The 14,696-nt window shown below is 38.0% G+C and overlaps 1 pseudogene; it reads right to left on the bottom strand.

The window, feature by feature from the left end:
• Positions 1-816: 816 nt before the first annotated feature.
• Positions 817-2,078, bottom strand: LOC110201126 (dual specificity tyrosine-phosphorylation-regulated kinase 3 pseudogene; annotated as a pseudogene).
• Between the last annotated feature and the right edge of the window lie 12,618 nt (positions 2,079-14,696).

The following is a 14,696-nucleotide window of genomic DNA, read 5'->3' as shown; positions in this document are numbered from 1 at the left end:
GTAAAAACCAGATCTTAAAGTGTTTAAATGGCAATTACATGGGGGAATGGAATACACATTTATTAAATGAGTGCCATGAGCCAGCTACTGTGCTAAGCACTTCATAAATGTTAATTTGATCCTTTAAATCATCCTATGAGGTATGGTTGATTAGGATCCTCATTGCTAAGGAAACTGAAGCAGATATTGGTTAAATAGCTTGGCCAGCGCTGCACAACTGGTAAGTATCTGAGGCTGTATTTGAACTCATATCTTACTGACTCCAGGCCCAGTGCCCTATCCACTGTGCCACCTAACTCTATCAGAGGAGGTTGTATTATATATCCTAGAAAACAGGGAATCCTGAAGCTTCATTTGCAGGAGAATGACATCAGATCTTTGACTTGGGGCTGTGAATTGGTCAGGTTTATGGAAGTCACAGTGGAGAATAAAAAAAGTCTTTTCTACCTTATGGAGTCTTTTATCATTTGAGAAGATGCTGATTTCACCTGAAAATGAAGAAATGATAATAACAATAATAAAATATTTTTCTCTCATTATATAGCACTCTAAAGTTATAAAATGCTTTATATAGCTTTTTCATTTGAGCCTTAAAGCAACCATAGAAGCACGTGTTACTACTGTTTCCAATTTACATGTAAAGAAACTGAGGCTCAAAGCAGCTGCATGGCTTACCCAGTTCCACATAGCTACTTAGTGTCAGAGGTTGGATTTGAACCTAAGTCTTCCTGACTCTCAGCCTAGCACACTAGGCACTTGTCCAAGACCCTTTATAAATGAGAAAATCATGCACAAGAAATAATCTTGTTTGAGTTTTCATTGTATGCACAATATTAGGGCTACAATATTGGAGCTGATAAAATATTCAGCACACTTGGCTTGCTAGAGATTTTGTGGGGGGCAAGGCATCTGTAGAAGCTCCATTACATAGAAGCTAAATGGTATCCCTCATTCTTTCCAGGGAAGAGAGACTGAGTCAAAAGTTCTGTAAGAACGCAGCCAAAACTCCAGACATCAATAGGTGTTCTGTATCAACCTCCCAAGATGATCTCTGGCACTCTATAGAAATAAGACTGTACAGTTTTTATGTAGAGTTTTTGGTACTAAAAACAACTGGATGCAAAGCCAATAACCTTGGTTGCACTGTGGCCATGCTATTTCCATACTATTTCAATGAAGAATATTTTCTGGCTTCAGACTGCAGTGAACAATCTTATTTCTGGGGAGAATATCCATGGATTGCAAGATAAATTGAGTAAATTTGCGTACCAGCTGGACATTGAACCCTGAAACTTGTTCTTTTTGATTAGCCCATAGAGGTCCATGCTTAGCAATTCAAATTCATGGCTCTGGAATGTAAAGTTTTGTAGCATACTAATAACATTCACATTGCCTATTTCATCCTGATTCTTAAGATGCTCTAAAACCTTGATTTTCTTAACTGCTTGTCAATGAAAGCTCTTTTCATTGTGAACCACTTTCAGTGTGACATACTGGTGAAGTTTGTGGTCATAAACTAGATCTACTTGCCTGAAGCTGACTTTGCAAATGATTTTCATTTCCTCAAATCTATAAGCCAAGTGGTCTCAAGGTACATGAAAGCAGCCCTCCTCAGCATCATCATGGCCCCCATTGTTAAGGCCACCAATGATGCCATGCCTTTTCTTGGTATTTGAACACACAAAATAAACTTCAGGATAATTGATGGTTTCTAGCTTCTCATAAGGAGTTATTTGACACACTGCTTTAGTGCTTATTCCGGAGTCAGAAGTACCACTTTTACCACTTTGGATGAACCACTAGATTTGACATTATTCAAACTGTCTGAACATTTACCCTGAGAAATGGTGAAAGGACACTTTTCAGAAGTATTTGCCCCTGTGGACTTAAGAGTATTTTCTCTTCTGTTGTCTAATTCCTGAAACAGCTATTCTACCTTAATGTTAACTCCATTTGGGATTGGTTGAGTGTGGTTTGCTGTTAGCTTTTCAGTAGCAATATATAATTTTCTGGGTAGAGCTGGTTCAGAAAGGATACAGTTCCGAGCCAGGTGGGCATTTAGTTTCATCTAACATCATGAAGGTATCGTAAACACCATCCCCCAACTTATTTGGCTCCTCAACCTGAGACCTTGCTAAGGTCTGCACCATCCATCATGGGGACCTAGGATCCCTCCATGGCAGGGGTAGAAGGAGGCCTAGAAAGAGCTGGCCTAGGCTTCCAGCAGCTGACAGACTGCTATGGGGATCCGAACCAGCCTTACGCACCACTCTGGAATTTCTGTGATTGTATCTGTAGGGGTGTGGTAAAGACCCTCATACTTAAATAATGTTGAAGAGATCACTAAAAAGTTAAACAGTAACGCAATTTTATTTTTTTCTGTGTTTGGCATCGCAAAATCTTGCATTAATTAATATCAAAAAGATATTTGAAAATATGATCGCAAACTATGGCAAAAAAAATAATTTAGTATTATTCAAAGGAATCTATGATCATGTGATTATAGGTTTAGAGCTAAAAGGGACCCTAGTACATGTAGTCTAACTTCATCATTTTACATATAAGCAAATCTAGGCCTAGAAAGCTGAAGTGACTTGCCAAGTAATCAATTGAAATTTGAACCCAGATCCTGTGAGTCTGAGGCTTATAGGATCCTTTCCATTATACCATGTTGACTCCACAATGTTTATTAGCCCTTTCCCACAAACATACATACAAGCTAGTACTACTTTAGGATTAAATATTACGGTCTCTACTGAAGAGTGTGAATCCTTTAAAGGTTATTAAAACAGGCGAGATCATGCTGTTTTCACATTCATTTTCACAACAGGAGATGGGTTAGTGTTCTGCTGTGGTTGTTTAAAAAAAAATGAATTACATGTAACTCCTCTAGTCATTCACTAAATTTTTCCTCTGGTGGCTCATCAAGCAAGATTTGGAAAGTTCTACCAGTCTAGAAAGGCTGCACATCTGAAGCCCAGACAGACGGTATGCCTACTGTCCAAGGAGCAGCTTAGCTAACTTAAGTTCTCAGAGATTCACCACCAACTTGGCCACAGTGTGACAGACTCTTTTAGCACAAAAACTGTCAGAAGGCATCTACCAAAGTGTACGGAAGCTGTGACCTCTGTTAGCTGAAAGAGTACCCATAATGATGAAATCTCAGATATATGAAATACTGAAGAAACTGACTTGCTAAATTGAAGCAGATTGAAATTTGTGCGCCCCCCCAATCCAAGATGTATTTTGGAATTTTGGTGATTACATACTCCATATTACATAGAACTCTGGACACCATAAATGATTATACCACATAAAGTAAAAGGAAGCGACCTAATGCCTCTAAGTAGGATATTTACAGCTTTATTTCAAATCCAGATGAGCTGTACATCATTAGTTTCCAAAAGTTTAAATCCAGAATATATGGTGTAATGCATTTTTATAGCCAAATGCTGCACATGGCTTGAGATGGAGGAAGGGAGAATGACTCAGAAGAAAGAACATTTATGACTGATTTGTAAGGTTCAACCTACACAAAAGCAAAAGACCCTCGTTAAGACTTTCTATAATCATTTAGAGAACCTACCTATCAGGGTACATCATTTGAGGGAAAGCTGTTCATTTGGTTTTCCACTAAAAAATTCACCTAGACTTCAGCAATTAATGACAGATATCTACTTGTCTAGTATCCATATTTCCTTTAAGGCAGCAGTCAAATCCGTTTTTAATATCACGTCACTTCCTCTATTATATATGTTAAAATTGTGTTCCTGTCTGCCCACATAAGGTGTCATATCTGGATGATGTAACCATATTTGCAGGTAGATATGCATACTTGTCAATAGAAAGATTGCTCATAACAAGTCTGGGGAAAAGCTTTGTTCAATAATAAGACATCCTGGGGCAGCTAGGTGGTGCAGTGGAAAGGGCACTGGCCGTAGACTCAGGAGGACCTGAGTTCAAATCTGGCCTTAGACATTTGAACTTTACTAGCTGTGGGACCCTGGGCTAGTCACTTAACCCCATTGCCTAACCCCCTCCCCCCCCAAAAGGGGAAAAAACCAAGATACCCTTATATATCATTCATCAGGTAGTTTCTGTCCAAGTAGTGAGCGAATTTTTTTCTCTTCTCATAAGATTATCCAGGTCTTATCTGTGCCAACCCATCTCTTCTAATATGAAAACTTGCTTGACTGTCAAAATAGTAACTAGAAATAAAGAAATAAGGGAATTGGTGGGGAAGTGTAGGTTTTAGATTCAAAAAAGAGGAGTGAGGTTTGATGAGTACCATAGCCAAAACTAGGAATTTTTTTTTTTAATCTGGGTCAAAGATCCAAATACATGAACAGAATAGTAATACCACAGGTCCCTTTACTTAAGAAGTATTTAGAGTGGCAGGGCACTGCACTATGGGAGGGGGATAAAGATCCTAGGATACTGGCACAAGACTGTTGCTAGTGGGAGGATAGATGTGTTGTTAGTGTGACAAGGAAAGAACTCAACCCTCATAGATTTTTATTGCCACTATTTTTTTTTTTGCTAAACATGTGGTTCATTCTATTGTTCCTATGCTGTTAAAGGACTAAAAATACTATTAAGGGTCTTATAAATACACTAATTACCATCTTGCCCTAATTGTAGCCCAGATAAGGGGAAATTGTGACAAAAGTTCATCGAGAGACAGAAAGGCTTAGAGTATATTCCTTAGGTAGCAGAATAATGAACAATAAGACTAGTTGGGAAGGTAGAGAAATACATCATTTGGGGTGTGTAAGGGTCAAAAGTAGAGTTCAAGCTCAACAGGGAGATGAAATGTTTAGCAAAGAGTTAAATGTGTAGGAACAAGGTATGAAAATGTGACCCACATACCATAATGAAACAAGTCTGAAGCGCATTATCTCCTCATTTTCCATTTGTAGCATCCCTTACTGTCTTTAATAGCCAGCTCAGTCACCTCTGCTAACCCTAACTGCAAGTAGCACAAAACTGCCTGGTATTTTGTTTTGTTTTTATTTTAGGTACTCTGTGAATGGAATGAAAAAATGCTTTTATTAAGCCCTTACTATGTGCCAAGCACTATGTTAAGTATTGATAAAAATAGAAAAGTGAGACAGCCCCTAATCTCCAGGAGCTCATCTTCTAATCACATAAGAAGTTTCAGCTTCAAGTCCAATGGAAAGACCCAGTTGTTCTTTAGTGAATTTCTGTTACCAAATCTAGGCCGGTTTCTGGTTTTAAAGTATTTGATAATGCCAAAGACTATAGTGATGAGGGCTTTCATTTCTGGGTTCTAAGGACATGGGGAAACACGTGAAAAGATTTCATCTCCATGAGAGTTATTTTTCTGTACCATGGCTTTAGGGGTTAACTGGAATCAAAGGCAGCGTTTTGAGGGGGTGCTAATGTTCCTAGGGTCCTTGATCTTACCTATCCCCCAGACACAGTTAGATGGTGCTTGCTTTTGGTGGTAGCCAGGATAGTAGGCCCCTTATTCACAATAGTTCCCACCTTTAATAACCACTGCAGGGACTGAGCTGGAAACAGGACCTGTGATCTGAAAATTATTACTATTCTTAGGTCTCTAGGACACATTACCTGCTATATCTCTTTGGTTTTCTTCTTGCTTTAGCAAGGCTAGTTTGTCTGCCTTTGTGTTGCCAGTTGGTTGGAATTTGGTATTATTGGTAGGAATGTCAAATCCTTTCTTCATAAGGGTTGTTCCCATCATAACAACTACAGGGCTATCTCCCCCGACAGAATATGTCAACTTCTCTGACATCAGGGGATGTTTAATTTGTCTCTTTGTAACTCCTAGTGCCCTGAACATAGTAGGTGTTTAATAAATGCTTATTGATTGATTGACATTAGAGTAGAACTTTGAGTAGAGGTCAATTAGATGTAGTTTATTTTTTAAGCCACCCCAAATCTAACAATAAAAATCTTTTCTTTATCTGAATGTGATTGGTGATCTTGTAGTCAGAGAATAAAGGTGTAAGATGTTTATGGTTAGATGTCTATCTTCCTCCATCTATCTTCCATCACTCTAATTTCACTCCAGCATTTTCCATGTTGCCCTGTTTATCTCTTATCACAACAACCTATACGTTAGTGGATTTCTCTGTTCATTCCTTATCAGCCTAGCTTCTCTGCTTTCCTATCTATCACCTCTTTTCTCCCTATCCCCAGTTTCACCTCCCCCCATTATCATTAAGCCATGGAAAATAATGACAATGAAGTGGCACATAAGAACAGCCTATGTAAAGCCTTTCTCCATCCTTTTTTTTTCTTTTGGGGGGGGATTCATATATTTATTAGGTGAGATGTAGACAATCTGCTGTGGAAACTTAATAAAGCAACAAATCCGTATGGACCAAGAGATTATGGGAATGTCTCATGGCTCTATTGCAAAATAACAACAATGGTATCAGCTAAGATTCAGTAGAAACATTCATGTAGAATAAATCAATGTCTACATCACTGTGGCAAAGTCAACAATGAGCCCTATACTTCAGTCAGCATGGTTTTCTGAGACATGCTCTTCTGGTTCTATGATGAGAGCTGATTGAATCTGAGCTACAAGCCAGTGAGATGTCAGCACACATTAGAGTTCCATCTATATTAGCCCTTTAACATATGCTATTTCCTATTGTCTGCCAATTGTTTCATTTGTATAAATTGCAGATTTTCAATGATATTGACAGATACAGATCATATACTTATTTTGTTTCCCCTGTGGTATCTAGTTGAGTGCTTGACTAATAGCAGCTGTTTATTAAAGTGTTTGGTAAGTCATTTGACTATATAGAATAGTACAGATAAGAGGGTGATATTTTTTCTATGCTATGAAGACTCAAGGGCTTTCTATTCCTTATTATTTAGGTATTAAAATGATATATTATTAAGGAGCTAAAATAATTCTTGACAGATGGCCAAGACCTGTAAGACCAAACCTGCCATTTATCCATCTACCAAACGTGATTCACTTTAAGGGAACAAAACTACAAGCAGGGCTTTTTAATTTGAAAGGGTGCTTTAAAAAGCACATAGGAACCCAGACATCAAAAAGGAAAGATGAGTGGCTGACACTTTTAACAGTAAGTAGATTCTGTGATGACTTAGATGACACTAACTTATCAGTAATTTAATATTCTGACATGGAAACTGAAAGATAAGCTATCGTTGATGGAGAAAGTCAGAGAAGCAAAAGAAGATATAAGTTACAAAGTAAGATGAAAACAGAACTTTTTGGGATTAACGCACTGTTATTTGGGTAGTACAAATATACATTTCTCCAGAGTTCTTCATCACTTAACATTATTTGTTAGAATAGAGTATCAGTGTAGTGTTTACTTATTGGTGTTACTGTTCTATATTTTTAAAAACATATATGAAGTTATTCAGTATTTTATATGTTCATAAAATTTTAAATTTGACTTAATACTGCATTTACAAAGGGAGAGAATACTGGATTTAGAACAAGAGGACCAGATTCTGGTACACGTTAGTATGTGAGCAATATTGTCTTACATTCTCTCTGGGTCTTAGATTCCTTATCTGTAAAACTTAGGAGATCGAGCTAGGTAATCACTAAGGTTCCTCAGAATTATAAGTCTGTGTTCTTGTGATTAAGATCTTCAAATCACTATTACAAAATTAGAAGCAGAACATTTGGAGAAAGGCTATCTTCCTCTTGTCCTCTTTCTCTTCCTCCTCCTTATCATCATATTCATCATCATAGCTAGGATTTATATGGTGCTTTAAGTTTTGCAAAGCAGACTTGGGGCAAACAATAAACAAATAACCCAGGAGCCAAGATGGGAGAATAGAGGATGTAATCAGTCAATCTCTTTCAATATTCCCTTTTAAACAACTTTAAAATAATGCTTCAAAGAGAATTCTGGAATGTCAGAGTTCACGAAAGGTCGGAGTGAGACATTCTTTCCGCCCAACAAAACTTAGGAGATCTAGAAGAAGAAATCTATGAGGAGGGCAGGGGACAAGGATAACCTACATGATTGCAGTACCAGTGGCGAGACAAGGAGGTAGTAACAAAAATAGCACCAGCTTTGGGATCCCTCGAGACAGAGAAGGTAAGGAGACCTTGCAGCTGGTCAGAAAAGCATCACAGGGGACCCCTGTACTAGCACTGGCTGTAGGATCAGAAAGTGTTTGACAACTTCCTTGCCCATATCCACTACTAAGTCACAGTTCAGTGACAGAAAGAGGATATTTTCTGTCAAGATGGAGAAGGGGCTTACGAAGAGCTGTATTGCTTTCAGTCTCAAGGGAGCAGGGGGGCTGAGGAGCAGTATTGATTGTCATCTGAAGAGATCAGGGACTCTTCCTGGGTAAAGACTAGAGCAAAGACCAGGGAAGCACCATACCAACTTGGTATCACACCAACTTGGAAGCATCAAAAACTTCAAAATCCCTAGAACTATTTCTGAAAACAACACTGCAAAAATGCCTCATGTTTGGGACAGTACTCCTCCTTGTCCATACCAGGAACAAGGCTCAACTTTAACACAAAACTCAAAATTAAGTGTGTGTGTGTGTGTGTGTGTGTGTGTGTGTGTGTGTGTGTGTACACAACACACACACATATGTATATATATAAAATGTGTGTATGGGTGTGTATACACACACACACACAAAAAGAATCTGACCATAAAAAGCCTCTACGGTGACAGGGAAGATCAAGATAGGAACTCAAAAGACAATAATGTCAAAAGAGCTACAAGCAAAGCCTCTAAGAAAACAAAAAGGGAATTGGACACAAGCCCAGTGAGAATTCCTGGAAGAGCTAAAAAACGATTTTCAGAATCAAATAAGAGTGGTAGAGGAAAAACTGGGTAAAGAAATGAGGGCAATGAAAAAGCAATTAACAAATTCGTAAAAGAGGCACAAAAAATGCTAAAGAAAATAACACCTTAAAAAGAGAATTGGTCAAATGGAAAAATATGTACAAAACTTCACTGAAGAATATAATTCCTTAAAAATTGGAATTGAATAAGTGGAAGCAAATGACTCCATGAGACATCAAACAACAATAAAAAAATACAAAATTAAAAAAAATTGGAAGAAAATGTGAACTATCTCATTGGAAAAGTAACTGAACTGGAAAACAGATCAAGGAGAGATAATTGAAGAATCATTCAGCTACCCAAAAGCCATGAAAGAGTCTAGGCATAATATTTCAATGAATTTTTAATGAAACCTACCCTGATATCCTAGAACTAGAGCATCAAACAGAAATTAAAAGAATCTACTGACAAGCCCCTGAAAGAGATTTCAGGACTTTTTTTAAATTAGAAAACATGGTTTGCTATCTATCACAGGTAATATTGAAAGAACTTCTAAAGACATGGGATACTATGTCTTCCATAGATCTGAGCTTGGAAATATCAAGAGATGGCGGGAGAATGTAATCTTTCATGGATTGTTAGCTGTGTCTACAGTTTGATATGAGTAATAAATTTCCCAGATGGGGATTGGTCATTTGATCCAGTTTCCATTTCTTGACCTTTTATTAAGGGAGGATGAAAGGAAAGGAAGGAAGGAGAGTTAGCATTTCCATCACCTGAAATTAATAAATTATTTTGTATTTATTACATATGTATGTATACATATTTATATATTGCAAATCTATACACATATATAGAGATTTTATGTCTAAATACATACATGTGTCTACTTAGCTATCTTTCTATCAATCTTATATACGTCTATGTGGTTTTCTTACAGTATAATGTAAATTCCTTGAGGTCGAGAACTTTTTTATTTTTGTCTTTGGCTCTTCAATACCTAGCACAGTACTGGAAGATATGCAATTAAGCAATGCCTGCTGGATTTATTTTAATTGATAAGAAAAGGAAAATGCTATTTCTAGTATGATGTCCCTGTCCCTCCTCAGAAGTGTTTGCTTCTGATTACCCCTTCTCCCAATCTGCCCTCCCTTCTATCATCCCCACACTCTCTTATCCCTTTGCCACCTATTTTCCTATAGGGTAGATTTCTATATCCAATTAAGTGTGTATGCTACTTCCTCCTTAAGCCAAATCCAATGAGAATAAGATTCACTCATTCCCTCTTACCTTCCCCCACTTCCCCTCCACTGTAAAAGCTTTTTTCTTGTCTCTTTTATGTGAGATAATTTACCCCATTCTAACTCTCCCTTTCTCCTTCTCCCAGTATAATCCTCTCTCACAGCTTAATTTTATTCTCTAGATATCACCCCTTCATCTTCAACTCACCCTGTGCCCTCTATCTATCAATCTATTTTTCCCTCCAATTATCCTAATACTGACAAAGGTCTCATGAGTTACAAACATCATATTTCCATGTAGGAATGTAAACAGTTCAACCTTAATAAGTCCTTTATGATTTCTCTTTTACCTCTTCTCTTGAGTCTTGTAGTTGAAAGTCAATTTCTCTATTCAGCTCTGGTCTTTTCATCAAGAATGCTTCAGTTATAAATATCATATTTCCATGCAGGAATGTAAGCAGTTCAACATTAATAAGTCTTGCATGATTTCTCTTTCCTGTTTACCTCTTCATGTTCCACTTCAGTCTTGTAATTTGAAAGTCAAATTTGCTATTCAACTCTGGTTTTTTCATCAAGAATGCTTGAAAGTCCTCTATTTCACTGAATGACCATTTTTTCCCCTGAAGGATTATGCTCAGTTTTTCTGGGTAGGTGATTCTTGATTGTAATCCTATCTTCTTTGCCCTCCAGAATATTATATTCCTTGCCCTGTGGTCCCTTAATGTAGTAGCTGCTAAATCTCGTGTTATCCTGATCGTGTTTCCACAATACTTGAATTGTTTCTTTCTGGCTGCTTGTAATATTCTCTCCTTGACCTGGGGACTTTGAAATTTGGCTCCAATATTTCTAGGAGTTTTCCTTTGGGGATCTCTTTCTGGAGGAGATCGGTGGATTCTTTCAATTTCTATTTTGCCCTCTGGTTGTAAAATATCTGGGAAGTTTTCCTTGATAACTTCTTGAAAAATGATGACTAGGGTATTTTTTTTTGATCGTGGCTTTCAGATAGTCCAATAATTTTTAAATTCTCTCTCCTGGATCTATTTTCCAGGTCAGTTGTTTTTCCAATGAGATATTTCACATTGTTTTCTGATTTTTCATTCTTTTGGATTTGTTTTACAGTGTCTTGGTTTCTCATAAAGTCATGAAACTTTTGTAAGTATTAGGATAGTTGGAGGGAAAATTTATATGTATGTATATCTATGTATATAGATATACATATAGATAGATGGAGGGCACAGGGTGAGTTGAGGATGAAGGGGTTGTATCTGGAGAATAAAATTAAATGGTGAGAGAGCATTATACTGGGAGAAGGAGAAAGGGAGAGGTAGAATGAGGTAAACTATCTCACAAAAAAAAATGGAAAAGAAAGGCTCTTACAGTGCAGGGGAAACAGGGGAAGGTGAGAGAGGATGAGTGAATCTTATTCTCAAAGGATTTAGCTTAAGGAGGGAATAACATACACACTCAATTGGGTATGGAAATCTATCTTACCCTACAGGAAAATAAGGGAAGAAGGGGACAAGAGAGCAGGGGAATGATAGAGAGGAGGGCAGATTGGGAAAGGGGTAATCAGAAGCAAACACTGCTGAGTAGGTACAGGGTCAGAAGAAAGAATAGAATAAATTGGGGACAGAATAGGATTAAGGGAAATAGAGCTAGTTTTTCACAACATGACTATTATGGAAGTGATTTGCATAACTGCACATGTATAACCTATATTGAGTTGCTTGTCTTTTCAATGAGGGGGAGGGAGGAAGGGAGAGAATTTTGAACCCAAAGTTTTAAAAACACATGTTAAAAAAAATGTTTTCACACGCAACTGGGAAATAAGAAATACAAGGAATGGGGTACAGAAATCTATCCTGCCCTACAGGAAAGTAGAAGGAGAAGGGGATACGAGAACAGGGGAGAAATAAAAGGAGGGCAGACTAAGGGAAGGGATATTCAGAATGCATTCCATCTTGGGGTGGGGAGAGGGGCAAGATGGGGTGACAATATGGAAATCAAAATCTTGTGGAAGTAAATGTTGAAAACTAAAAATAAATACATTTTAAAAATAAGAAAAAAACTAAATAAAAAAAAAGAATACTTGAAAGTCTTCTTCACTGAATATCCATTTTATTTACCCTGAAGGATTATACTCAGTTTTGCTGGGTAGGTAATTCCTGGCTGGAATCTTAGTTCCTTTGCCCTCTGAAATATCATGTTCCAAGCCCTCTGGTCCCTTAGTGTAGAAGCTGCTAAATCCTGTGTTATCCTGATTGTGTTTCCACAATGCTTGAATTGTTTCTTTCTGGCTGCTTGCAATATTTTCTACTTGCCCTAGGAACTCTGGAATTTGGCTACAATATTCCTAGGAGTTTTCCTTTGGAGATCTTTTTCAGGAAGGGATTGATGGATTCTTTCAATTTCTATTTTCTGATTCTAGAATATCAGGGCAGTTTTCCTTGACAATTTCTTGAAAGATGATGTCTAGGCTCTTTTTTTGATCATGGTTTTCAGATAGTGCAATAATTTTTAAGTTACCTCTTCTGGATCTATTTTCCAAGTCAGCTGTTTTTCCAATGAGATTCTTCACATTGTCTTTATTTTTTCATTCTTTGGGTTTTGTTGTAAAATGTCTTGATTTTTCATAAAGTCACTAGCTTCCAATTGCTCCATTCTAATTTTTAAGGAAGTATTTTCTTCAGTAAACTTTTGTACTTCCTTTTCCATTTGGAAAATTTTGCTTTTTAGGGCATTCTTCTCCTCATTGGCTTTTTGGGTCACTTTTGCCATTTGGGTTAGGCTATTTTTTAAGGTGTTATTTTCTTCAGTATTTTTTTGGGCCTACTTTTGCAAGCTGTTGACTTGTTTCTCATGATTTTCTTGCATTTTCTCATTTCTCTTCCCAGTTTTTCCTCTACATCTCTTACTTGCTTCTCAAACTCCTTTTTGAGCTCTTCTATGGCCTGGGACTGATTTATATTTTTCTTGGAGGCTTTGGATGTAGGAGCTTTGACTTTGTTGTCTTCTTCTGGTTGTATATTTTGATCTTCTTTGTCATCAAGGAAACATTCTATTATCACACTTTTTTGTGAAGTTTGTTCATGATCCCAGCCAATTTCTTGAGTTTTAAATTCTTTGTTAAGGTAGGAGTTTGCTTCCAGTGTGGAGGATTTACTGTCCCAAATTTCAGGGATTTTGTGCAGCTGTTTACAGAGATACTTCTAGGAACCTATAAGTTTTCAGTTTTTCCAAGATGGTATGATCAAGGGTGAGGTGTTTACTCCTTTCCTGGCCTGTGCTCTGGTCTATGAATGACCACAAGCACTCTTTTCTGTCTTGGAAGTGTGAGGAGGATTTACTCTTCATAGCCGCTACAAGGTCTACCATGCCAGCACTCCTCCTTGCCTCATGGCAGCCACTCAGAACTGTGACCCAGATCCAAGCACAGGCAAATCAAGAGAACCCTGCCTCAACACCAGCAAAGCAATCCCTGCAATCCCCCTCTGATCAGCCACTGGATTCCCCCTCGGTCTGTGGGCAGGAAGGTCTGTAAGCAGCAGGCCCTGCAGCCTTCTCACTCACTGCAGTCACAGACTTTTCCTACTGATCTTTTGTGGTTTTGTGTTTTGTGTTTGTGGGTCTGGAAACTGCCACAGCTTCCAGTGATTCAGTCCTCTGAGGCCTACTCCAGGTTGACTCAGGCCTGGTCTTTGCCCTGATCATGTGCCTGTGCTGTGCTGTGTTTTTCTCCCAGACCAGTGTGATAGGCCTTTCTAATCAACCATCCAGGTTGTCTTGGGCTGGAAATTTGTTTTACTCTGTCTTTTTGTGGGTTCTACTGCTCTAGAATTTGTTTAGAGCCATTTTTTTACAGGGATTTGGAGGGATTTGGGGGAGAGCTCAAGCAAGGCACTGCTTTTACTTGGCTCTGCCCCCCTACCACCCTTCTTCATGGTTGTTTTCGTGTTGTCTCCTCCATTACACTGTGAACTTCTTGAGGGACAGGACTGTTTTTCACATTTTTGTATTCCAGTCTTTAAACAGTTTCTGGAACATGGTAGGTGCTTAATAATTGCTTATTGACAGAGTGTATATGTGTATACATATGTGTGTATATACATATATATGCATACATTTGTTACTGTTGTTTTGTTATTCTTCAGTCATGTCCAACTCTTCATGACCCCATTAGCAGTTTTCTTAGCAAAGATGCTGGAGGTCAACAGGGTTAAGGTATTTTCTGGGGTCACATAACTACTGAGTGTCTGAGGCCAGATTTTGAATTCTTTAAATCTATTACTATAATATTAAATTCTGCTGGATTCAACCTGACTGAAAAGGTTTTGAGCTCAGTTCCAGAGAAAAGACTGAGTCAGAGATCTCAGGAACATTCCAATTGAATATAGAGAGGTTCATCAGCCTTCATTTATTTTATTACCATTTATTTCCAAACTCTTCCTAATCGATCTGGCTTGTTAAATGCATACTGTCTTGCACATTCCTTTTCCTGACTCCACGCCTAAGTTGCTCCCCTATCTCTCCTTCCCATCAGGAAAACAGTTCCTTCTCTGCTTTGCTTTATGGAACCTCAAGCTCCTTTTTAGTAACAGATCAGGTAATACTTTTGCACAAGGTCTTTTGGGATCCCCATAAATCTCGGTGC

Source organism: Phascolarctos cinereus, unplaced genomic scaffold, assembly GCF_003287225.1.
Source record: "Phascolarctos cinereus isolate Bilbo 61053 unplaced genomic scaffold, phaCin_HiC Scaffold_9;HRSCAF=440, whole genome shotgun sequence".
NCBI lineage: Eukaryota > Metazoa > Chordata > Mammalia > Diprotodontia > Phascolarctidae > Phascolarctos > Phascolarctos cinereus.
Note: the sequence above shows the minus strand (reverse complement) of the source record. Positions and strands in the feature narration are given on the sequence as shown.